Consider the following 12,075-nt stretch of genomic DNA (forward strand, 5'->3'; position numbering starts at 1 on the left):
TAGGGCCCAGGCTTCACCTCTTGGTGCAGGGTGGGCTGTGCTTTATGGCAGTCATGGAGGGAGGGACGGATGGTCTCGGCTGCAGCTCCGGCCTCATACACTGCCCCTGCTATTACTAGTGAGCGAGAGGCGCTGAGGTGGTGGTATTGGTGGTATTGGTATTTGTGGTGGTGGTGGTATTGGTTGTATTGTTGATGCTGGTATTAGTGGTGGTGAGATTGGTGGTGGTGTTGGTATTGATGGTGGTGGTATAGGTGGTGGTGGTATTGGTATTGGTATTGGTGGTGTGGTATTGGTGGTGGTACTGGTATTGGTGGTGATGGTATTAGTGGTGGTATTGGCATTGCTGGTGGTGGCACTAGTATTGGTGGTGGTATTGGTATTGGTGGTGTGGTATTGGTGGCGGTACTGGTATTGGTGGTGATGGTATTAGTGGTGGTATTGGCATTGCTGGTGGTGGCACTGGTATTGGTGGTGGTGGTATTTGTGGTAATGGTTTTAGTGGTATTGATGGTGGTGTTATTGGTGGTGGTATGGGTGGTGGTGGTCATAGTGGTGGTGGTGGTATTGGTCGTGTGGGTATTGGTGGTGGTTTTGGTGGTGGTAGTGGTGGTGGTGGTATTGGTGGTGGTGTCACTGGTATTGGTGATGGTATTGATATTGTGGTGGTGGTGATATTGTTGGTGCTGGTGGTAGTATTGGTATTGATTGTGGTGGTGGTATTTGCGGTCATGGTATTGGTGGTGTTGGTGGTGGTATTGGTGGGGGTGGAATTGGTGGTGGTGATATTGGTGGTATTGGTGATGGTAGTGGTGGGGCAGGTGGTGGTATTGGTAGTGGTGGCATTAGTGGTGGTGGTATTGTTAATGTTAATGTTAATTGCATTTGTAAAGCACTGCTGTTACCCAGAAGTGTCCTGGTGCTACGGTGAAGACCTACCAGAGGAACAATGATTGAGTATTATGCAACCTAATTTGTGAAGAGCCGCGTTTTTAGGGCCGTCCTAAAGGCCATCAAGCTGGTCATGTGTCTCCGATATAATGGGAGGGTGTTCCAAGCCTTAGCTGCGTTGGCAATAAAACCTCTGCCACCCCAGTTAGCTTTTTTGTGTCTGGGGTGTCATCACTAATTTAGCATCAGATGACTGGAGTGCTCTTTTTGGTGAGTACCAACGGACGTGTTGTTTTAGAAATTTAGGTCCTGTTCCCTGCAGAGCCTTGAAGACCAAACACAAGGCCTTGAACTGGGTGCACTTCCAGACTGGCAGCCAGTGAAGTTTTTTGATTGATCCTGTGATTGATGCATACTTAGGAGTTCCCATAAGGAGTCTGGCGGCTGCTTTCTGCAGAATTTGTAATTTATCCATAGATCATACTTGTAGCTTGAGGTAAAGACTGTTGCAATACTCTAGTCTGGGCATTAATAATGCAGTGACCACTGTTTGTTGTGCGTCTTTAGGAAGTAGAGGCATTCTTTTTTTACAAGATCTGAGGATGAACGAAGTAGTGGATGCCACAGAATTCACCTGGTCCTTGAAACTGAGTGTGTCATCAATCCAGATTCCCAGGTTCTTCACCTTCCTGGTCGGGGATGGCAGTGGTCCTAGTGAGTTCGGCCAACAGTCTGGAGTCCACAAACTAGGATAGTTGCCGAAGAGCCAACCTCAGTCTTACTGGAGTTTAACTTTAAACAGTTCTGTACCATCCATTTTCCCACAGCGTTCATACAGTCCTGTAGTCTGGATGTGGTGTCTTGTAGCAGTTCTGATCTTATTGCCACCACGATTTGGGTGTCGTCGATGTAGGATGTCAAACTAAAACCATAGGATTCAATGAGGGGGGCCAGAGAGTACACATACATATTAAAAAGTGTCGGGCTTAATGAGGACCCCTGTGGGACTCCACAAGGTAAGGAGAAAGCTTCTGCCTCAAATCTGTCCAGTTTGACCATTTGGGTTCTTTCTGAGAGAAAGGATTCAAGGAGTTTTTGGGCTATACCCTTAACTCCTATCTCTTCTAAGCGGTCCATCAACAAGGCATGGTGGACCGTATCAAATGCTGCCGAAAGGTCCAGCATGATCAGGGCAGCCCTACCTCCTTGACCGATTGTGGCCCTGATCTCTTCCGTTTCCGTGCTGTGAACCTCTCTAAATCCATATTGAGTATGGTCCAGTGCTTGAGATAGTTTTAGAAACCGGTTAAGTTGGGTGTTCATATTTCCCTCTATTATTTTTGCTGGAAGGGGTAACCTGGAAATGGGCTTGAAATTGTTTGGATCTTTGGCATCTAGGTTGGATTTCTTCAATAATCGCAGACGGAAGCCTGTTTCCAGTCTATCGGGAAGTATCCCTCTTTGTATATTAGGTTGAAGATAGATGTAAGTATTTTTGCCGCTAATTTTAATGTCTCTATCGGGCATGGGTCATACGGGGATCCTGACTTCAATTTAACAAGGAGAATATAGGTATCCCCTTCAGTGAGAGGGCTGAAGCTGTTGGGTTCAATGTTATCTTTTATTTCTTTCATTGGGCAAATGGAAGGGTCTGATGACATTCTATTTCATGAGTCTGAGAATGTTAGAAAAATGACATTAACTTTGTCGAAGAAGAATTTGGCTATATTATTGCATAATTCTTGACTCGCTGGGATAGATGGGGTGCTAGGATGGGCTAGAGTATTAACTGTTTTGAACAGTACTTTGGGCAAGTTTTTGGCCTCGTGAAATTTAACTTTTGTTTGGTGCTTTGAAGAAGCTGTTTGTATTGAGCCAGACTCGATTTGTATTCCTTTTTGTCTTCATCTTTGTACTCCTTCCTCCAACTTTTTTCCCGGTGTTTACAAATACGTTTTTGGTCCTTGAGCTCCTGCGAGTACCAAGGTGCGGAAGGTCGTTCCCTGTGAAGGCGTACCCATTTTTGGGGGGCTAGCTTATTCCCTGCCTCTTCTAGCCACTTTGTGTACGATTTAGTTGCATGGTCAAGTTGTGTAGGAGGAGGGGTATAAGTTGAGGTTAGGAGGTTGTGTAGATCCTCAGCTACTGTGCTTTTCCTGGCTCTTGTTTCCAGATATTTTTTAGAAGGTTTTATGCCAGAGTGGTTAGGCGTGGTAAGCTTAAAGAGTACTGCCGAGTGATCGGACCATATTAGAGAGTGTAGATTTGTGAATGATAGCTGGGGGTTATTGGAAAAGATACCATCGAGAGTGTGAGAATGTGACCCGCTTGATGGGTGGCTCCAGTTACCAGTTGATCTAGATTTCTGCCCATCATTAGATCTAGAAGGTTGGCTATGTCAGGGTCTGAGTCAAACTCAAGATGGAAATTAAAATCGCCTAAAATTATATATGAGGAAGTATTTAACCCTATTTCCAATAAGTTGCCCACTTGAGTTATAAAATGTTTTCTCTGGCCTGGGGGCCTATAGATCTCTGTAAGAACTCTGTAACAAAAGCAATCATTATCCCCTCGTCCTCCAAGAATGAAGCACACTCGGTGCTGTGCTTGACCAGGGACCTCGCATTAATGAGGACGCAGTTCCATGCAGTGCCTAAGGTGACTTTAGTTGTCCTTTTCTGTTCCCCATTTAGCGTGGCTACTGGTTGAGACATTATTTTCAAGTAGTTTGATGTTACAACCAGGACAAATCTTTAAGATTTGAGTAGACCTGTGTTCTGGGCTAAAACTATAGCAGTTCTGGTACGCTTTGTTGGAGTTAAGAGCTTTTAGGTCATTACTGGAGTATGAGACAGTTTTCCCTGAAGTCGTTTGGGCAGGGGGGCTGGCGCTGAGCGCATAACGAGTGCGGATGGGCACAGACAGACTTGCCTTTGGAGTGCCAGTGGCACGCCCGCTAGGTGCACTCGCGCCAGCGTCTGTTTAAGAAGTGTCAGAGGCATCAGAAGACTAGCCCGCTGACCGGAACACTCCCAAAATGGCAGCGGTTTCTCTCTGTAACTACGGGGGACTTTGAGCTGTGGACTCTCTAGCTGGTGAGTTACACAGAGTGCAAATGCGCAGGTTAAAATTTTCAAGACAATATTTTAAAAAGCCACAAGTGCAGGGTTTTAAAAAACAGTGCAATTTAAGAGCAATGAGCAGATTTGGTATCTCCCGGCTGAGCCTCAGGAGTATTTCACCTGGAGCAGTCACACCAGCATCTGTTTAATACCATCAGGGGCATCAGAAGACTAGCCCGCTGACCGGAATACCCCCAAAATGGCGGTGGTCCTGCACTGAAACTGCAGGGGACTTTGAGCTGTGGACTCTCTGGTGGTGGTGGTGGTGGCAGTCCACGGTCAGAGTAATAACCGTTCATTACTCTGTTATTACTCTGACCGTGGAAGCTATTTCTTGTCTCTGGCCACCATGCCTTGAAACATTTAAACAAGTACAGTCCGAACATGACAGATTTCAAAGAATTATAATTTGATGTTTCCTAACATGAGTAACTTTTTCTCAATTGACTTAATGCTGACCCTTTTTGAACCCTGAAGAAGTCTCGATCACGAGACGAAACGCGTTGGCTAAAAGAAAATCACTTATGTTTCTGGATTTTGTTGTTTGGATCAAGTAATAAAGAATATATTCCTATCATCAGTGGAGTCCAGACCTGCTCATTATACTATTTTTCTTGGGACTTACTTATTATAAAAGGATTTATATGATACTTCTTTGATGGGTGCTGATTCCAAAATAATTCTCACAAGTTATTATACAGCATAGTTTACACACTTAGAGATAAGAAGCCTAATGTTCTGATTACAGAGTAATGGTTGATTCAAGTGTTGTGAAACAGTCAGGGTCATGCCATTAAGGCAGGGGAGTATGCCTGGTGGGGAGCTTGGAGAGGAGTGTTATTGTGAAAAATGTATTTGGAAGAGAAGAGTTTTTAAGATCCGGAAAGAGGTGGTAGTGCACAGGTTAGGAGACAGCGAGTTACAAATTCTAGTCGCATTCCCTGAGCACGATTGCCCCTTAAGCCTTTCCCTTTTGAAAGTTAGCTGTTCAAGCTGCAGATTCTCAGCATTTCGTGAGGGTCTAGAGCCACTTGATATCTTGAGTTTGTTTGCTATGTAACAAGGGGTAGCGGTGTGAATGTGAATGGAATAGGTAATGCAAGCAGTCTTGTATTTTGTCCTGGCTTCAATAGGAAGCCAGAAAATAATTGTCAACAAGAGTTATAGGGTAATATCTTTTAGCCCCATAGTCAAAGATCACAGCTGAATGGAGAATGGATGTTAAAGTGAATAAGTAGGTCTTTTAAAGGCCTGCAAGAAGAGAATTGCATCAATCCAGTCTGTAGAGTACCAAAGATTGGACAAGAGTTTTCAGATCTTGTTCAGGAATGTAAAGTTGAATACCCCAGAGAAGGCATAGTTGAAAACGTGCATTTCTTGGTCATGGTGTGGATTTGGGATTTGAGGTTGAATGTTTGGTCCAGGATGACACCTAGGGATTTGGCACTGTTAACGAGGGTGGTTTTGCTGTTGAGAATGTTTACATTAGTCATCCAAGATTGAATAGGTGGTGGAGAGTTTGAGGTAGAGATAAGAAGGAATTCAGTTTTAGAGGGATTATGTTTTAGGTGATGAGATGACATCCATTCTTGAATAGAGTTAAGGGTGGTGGCAAAAAATGAGATGTCATGTTTGGAGGACACCCTGAGGTAAAGGTGGTTGTTGCTAGAAATGGGGGTCTCTAGTTGACAAATAGGGACCCCTCATCCAGTGAGGGTGAGTGGAATACACTTCTAAAAAAACCCTGTTCACCTCCTTGGTAGCTTGGCATGAGCAGACAGACTTAACTCAGAGGTAGTGTGTAAAGCATTTGTGCATACATACAGTTATACAGTGAAAACACTACAAATGGACACCATACCAGTTTAGAAAAATAACTAATCTTTATCTAAACCAAACAAGACCAAAAAGACAAAATCCACAATACAGTAATAAAAATATGACTTTCAAAAGAAAGGTAGAAACAGTTCTGTTCAAAGCAAATTGCAGATGCAACACTTTTCATAGAAAGTACCTTAGGCATGTCACGCGCACAAACAAAAACTGTCGCAGGGAAGGTGCTGCGTCAGTTCCTTACACCCAGGGAAGGTGAGGCATCAGGTCCTAACTTCAGGGGAGGTGATGCGTTGGTGCCTTACTGCCATGCAGGGGCGGTGATGCGTCGATCCTTACTGAAAGGGAGGTGATGCTTTGGTTTTTTACTGTGCGGGGAAGTGATGAGTCAGTTTCTTACTGTGGCCCTGGAGTTCTTGCAGGCATGGCACCCAGATGCGATGCGTGAGGATCAGGGATGTATTGGTTCTTGCAGCCGCAGTACCACGATGCATTGGTTCTTGCAACCGCACAGCTGGGCCTGCGTTGGAATCAGTGCAGTGATCTTTGACTTTTTATAGATCGTGCACTTGATGTGGCGTCCTGCGATTTCTCATGCTGCAGGCAGGCGCTGCATAGGTTTCTTCAGCGATGCGTCGTAAACAGGTGCGGGTGTGTCGTGCTTCTTTTAGTTGCGTTGCTTTTCCAGCTCTCAGCAGCAGGAACAACCTCCAGAGGCCCATAACAGCAGCAGGCACCTCTTGGCAGGTCAGGGGAGCTGGGGGTGAAGTCTTTGTATCCCTGCAACTTCAAAACAGGAGGCAAGCTCTACTTCAAGCCCTTGGAGATCTTCCTCAAGTAGGGTACACAGCACACAGCAAAGTTATTTTACTTTCCTGGGCCGAAACAGCCACTGCAGGGCAACTCCAGGTGGCACACAGCAAAGTGGCAGTAATTCTCCTCAGTTCCTCCAGGTCTTTTCCTTGGCAAAGGTTCCTCTTATATATCCCAGAAGGAATCTAAAAGTCTGGGGTCTGGGCCCCACTCTTTATAGTACAAAATCTTTTGTTCTCCGGAGGCGGAGAGGGTCTTTGCCCAGCCAGAACCAGTTCTGTCCTCTCTGGTGTAACTTCCCGGCAGGAGGTGGAGACAGCATTGTCCCAGGCAGGCCAGGTCCATTCAGGTGTGAAAGAAATCTCCTCCCTTTACTCTGAATGCAACCCAGGTCTATTCAATCCAGCCATGACTCACCCTGGAAAGGCAGGGGTCTGTTCATCCCTCAAGTGGATGTCTGAACAGAATGCACACCCCAGCCCCTGTCACTCCACAGCCAGACAATACACAAACCTAGCAGAGGCACACTGCATGGCTAAGAAAGAAAATACATACTTTCTGAAAGTGGTATTTACAAACCCAGAATGTGATAATCATCCTTACTACAAGAGGCATCTTTAGATTCTGAGTTTAGGCACTGTTAACTCCATTTTCCTATCTTGTTCCCAGGGGCAGTTATGCATATAAGATGTTATAAGCAAACTCCCCATTCTATCCTATGGGACAGATAACCTTTATATAGCGAAAAATGAAATTGGCAGTATTTCACTATCAGGGCATGCAACACACAGCAGAGCATTTCCTATTTTCATATACACTGCAGCAAGCCTACAGGGGTACCTTGGGCCTACCTTAGGGGTGACTTACATGTGAGAAAAGGGAAAGTTAGGGCCTGGCAAGTGGGTGCACTTGTCAGGTGGACATGGCAGTACCAAACTGTGCACAGACACTGCAGTGGCAGGTCTGGTTTATATTACCGGGTTGCTCAGGTGGGTGGCACAATCAGTGCTGCAATTGGTTTAAAGGCCCAGTGGACACACAGTGCACTGTACTAGAGACTTAACAGTAAACCAAATAAGCCAATTATGGAAATACTAATCCATGACAACAATTTACAGAGGGAGCACATGCACTTTGGCACTGAACAGCAGTGGTAAAGTGCCCAAAGCATCTAAACCAGCAAAAAATAAAGCCTAACACACAGCATAAACACAGGAAGCAAAGGCAAAAATATGGGGGAAACCCACGCCAAGGATGCCTGGTCTAACAGGTGTCATCAGCATGCAGGCGGTAAAGGATCCCAGCTTTTCCTAATAGGAATACAAGCAGTTGAATGAAGAGATTAACTATGGTCGGAGAAAGGATAGAGCCTGGAGGGACACCTTGATCTACAGCTCTTGGAGTTGAGAGACAGTTATCAAATGTATCCATCTGAGATCTCCCTATAAGGTAAGATTCAAACCATTTGAAAACTACTCCTTTAATTCCCATTCTATGCTTTAATATGTTCAGACATATGTGATGGTTAACAGTGTCGAAGGCTGAAGATAGGTCGAGAAGGACCAGGAGGCAGGGAATGCCAGAGTCTAATTCTCAAAGGCATCATTGACAGCCTGTAACAATGCGGTTTCAGTGCTGCAGCTTTGACTGCAGCCGGACTGAAATTGGTCAAGAAGATATTTGTCCTTTACATGTTGTTCGAGTTGTTCTGCTAAACATCTCGCAGTGATTTTGACGAGGAAAGGGAGGTTGGTGATAGGGCAGCAGTTGTTGAGGTCACTCATGTCAGCTGAGGGTTTCTTTAGTAGTGGGGCACCTGACCAGATTTTAGGGCATCAGGAAAGGACCCTTAAGAGGTTAATTAGCTTTGTTCAGAAGGGAAGTGTGTGTGTTTAATTGGTTTAATGCTATGTCGCTTGGGACAGGACGTTTTTGAGGAGAGCATCTTCAGTGATGTTATTAAAGCTATGCGAAGAGCTTTTGGATTTGCTTCCCTTATGTGGGGTTGGATCTGTATCATGATCAAGGAGCAATTTGACTTTAGTATGACAGAATTGTACAAATTATTCTGCTTTCTTGAGTGGGTCTTCAATTTTGATGGTTGGGGAGGTCGGGGGGATGCTAGTGGTTTTGATTAGGTCAACGAGTTTCTTTGGCCTGTACCTAGCAGAATCCAGGAGGGTTCTAAAGTGATTAGATTTTTCACTAAAGCTGTTTGTGGTAGCGTGATCTTGCAGTTCAGAGATGGAAAGATTATTAACAGATGGTGACTGTCTCAATTTTTCTCCAGGAATCTTAGATCTTTCCTTTCTTTATAGAGGGATTTGTTGAAGCATGGGGCAGAGGGTATGAGTCTTTTTGTGCTGCTTTTCAGAGGAGCAACATTGTCTAACAAGATGGATAGACGAGTAAAACAGCAAGTGGTCAGGTTGTTGATGTCAGTGTTGGGGCTTACATCAGGTAGTACTTCTTTTGTGGCGCTGCTGAGATTGTTAAAGCTGATGTTCTTAGTGTTGCAAAACCAGGTAGCTGCCCTTTTGTTTGGCCTAGGTTTTCCATATGAGAATGGTGAAGTGAGAAAGGGATGAGGGAATAGTCACACCAGTCTACTGGTATAGGATCAGCTACTGTAAGCAGGTCTTCTTTGCAAATAATAAGGCCAAACGTGGAGCCTCTGGACTGTGTCGATGTAGACTTGTGTTGTGTGGGATTATTACCAGAGAGAAATATGGCAAGCTATTTGGCAGCCCAGTCTTCCAAGGAGAATTAGTGTATCACTTTGTGAAGACTGGTCACTTGCAAAGTCAATGAATTCCTCAGTAAAGGTACATATGTCACCAGGTGGGTGATAGAAAGTGTTAATCTCTTTTTTTAAATTTTTTTTTATTTGAGCAGAATTCAGAAATAATGCACAGGGTTCAAATAGTACAGATAATATACATAGGTAAAAAGAGGAAAAAAAATCCAAAAAAAATCAGGAGTTACACAAAAAACTTTCAAAATAATAATCTCCGGTTATACAGGCATTTTAACGAAGGATAACAAATTAAATCAACATAAGAATATACAATTGATAATCCTATTACAGTTAGCAGTTACACATTCCTTAGATCATTGTACCAGGCAGTGATTGGAGCCCATATCTTGGCCCCACGGATTCTAGATTTTTTCCCCCTCGCTTCGTAAATAGCTGTCTCTTGTCCATAAATCCCTAGAAGCCGGGTTAGCCACATTTGGAAAGTGGGGGGCTCTGATTCTTTCCATCGGGCCGCCAGTATGATCCGAAACACTGCCATACCCAAGAATAAGGATATTTCTTCCACCTTACTGTAGCCCAGATTGTTATCATAACCTAATAAGAGCAGTGTTAGCGAAGTACTCAATTTATGCCCAACATATTCTTCCCAATATTCAAAGATCATTTTTTTATACAGGTCTAATTTAGGGCAATCTGCAAACATATGTATAAGGTTTGCTGGACCCATACCACCTCTTGGGCATTCATCGTTTACTCTTTTACCCCATATATATAGCTTGGCTGGTGTGTAATACAAGTTATATATTGTTTTATAATGTTGGGCCCTTAAGTTAGATGCTAAGAACAATTTAGATGATAATAGCAGAGACATATCGACATCGACATTGGGATTATCTAATTTTATTGCCCAGTCTCTCTCAACACGCTCCATATCGTCACGTTGATTCTTGATTAAGAGCTCATAAATGGTCCCTATCCTGGTGGTCAGCCTAGCTATAAGTTCAAAAAAGGGGACAGTTTCTAATACGATTCTTGGTGATAGTTGATGTAAGATGGTATAAACTTGTATAAATTTCAAAAAGTCAGTAGAGGGGATCGAGAATTTTATTTGTAGATCCCGAAATCCAGATCTAAAATCCTGACCAAGGAAGTCGCCCACTGTTACAATCCCTGTATTCTCCCACTTTGTAGAAATTCTATCATTAAATTGAGCTGGGAAGGTCGAGCTATGCCAAAGAGGGGTATATTTAGTATATTTTGGAATTACTAAATGTTTAGATGAGCGTTTCCAAATGGACCATGCATCAAAAATGATCTTAAATTTGATTTTCTTAAAATAAGAGGGTTCTAGTTGTCTTAGTAGCAGCCCTCTAGCTTCATGGCCTAATGCCAATTCATATATTGATGGTATATTTCGGTCTGGCGCAGCTACAGTTAGTGGCTTGGTGTTAAATAATGGGGCCATTTGTTGGAGAAGAGTTGCCCAGAGATATAGCGTCAAATTTGGAATAGCTAGCCCTCCCCTTTGTTGCGGCAATGAAAGATATGGCATTGCCCTTCTTATTTTTCCGTAATTCCAGACAAATTTGGACATACAGGAATCAATGATTTTAATAATGCTATCATCGACCATTAGCGGGATTGCACGGAATAAATATAGTATTTTCGGAAAAATACTCATTTTGAGATAGTTCCCCCTACCCAGGATTGATAGATGAAGATTATTTACCCTTATAAGCGCTCTTTAATAGTTTTAATCAAGGGATCGTAAATGAGTTGGTTAATTTCCTTCACCTTAGGAGATATACAGACTCCAAGATATGTTGCTTGGTTCACCCTATAAGGACTTTCATACAGGATGTTTTCTGTATATAAGACCATTGTCTTATCCCTATTAAGGGAGTACCCTGAGTAAAAACCAAAGGTCTGTGTGATTTGGTCGATCTCCTGAATTGCCTCAGCAGGGTTTGGTGTTAATACCGCCACATCATCGGCATAGGCTAATATTTTAGTCTGAAATATACCAGTTGTAACGGGCTCTATCAAATTAGATATAAGCAGTTTTGAAATTAACGGGTTAATATAAAGAGCAAATAAGATTGGCGAACACGAACAGCCTTGTCTCGTGCCCCTCTGAATGTTGATAAACTCCGATTCAACGCCCCTCACGGTGAGTTTAGCCCTAGGTTCAGCATATAGTGCCTTGATGGATTTGGCAAATCCCGGTCCAAAGTTGTTTAATTCAAGAACTCCCCATAACAACTGCCAAGAGACTCGGTCAAAGGCCTTCTCGGCGTCAAGCAGGATCATCGACATCCGGCCTCCCGTCACACCCATAATATCAAAAAGAGAGATGGCAGTGTTAATCTCGATGGGGAGTTGCACTGGACATGGAGTTCCAGAATCAGGAATTCAAATGTAGAGAGAAGGCTATTAGGAAACTCCGGCACTGAAGTGTTTTTCTGAAAATGGGAGCAATGCCTCTTCCGACTCTACCTAGCCTATCCTTCTTGATAATGGAATAATTAAATTGTGTAAGAAATGTCTTTGAACCAGGTCTGAGCGAGGAAAAGTAGGTCAAGGTTGTGGTGAGTGATTGTATCGGTAATTTCTAGCTTGTGTTTAGTTGTAAATCTACATTTGTTGAGCATACAACAT

Source organism: Lissotriton helveticus, chromosome 4_1 (genome assembly GCF_964261635.1).
Source record: "Lissotriton helveticus chromosome 4_1, aLisHel1.1, whole genome shotgun sequence".
Taxonomy (NCBI): Eukaryota; Metazoa; Chordata; class Amphibia; order Caudata; family Salamandridae; genus Lissotriton; species Lissotriton helveticus.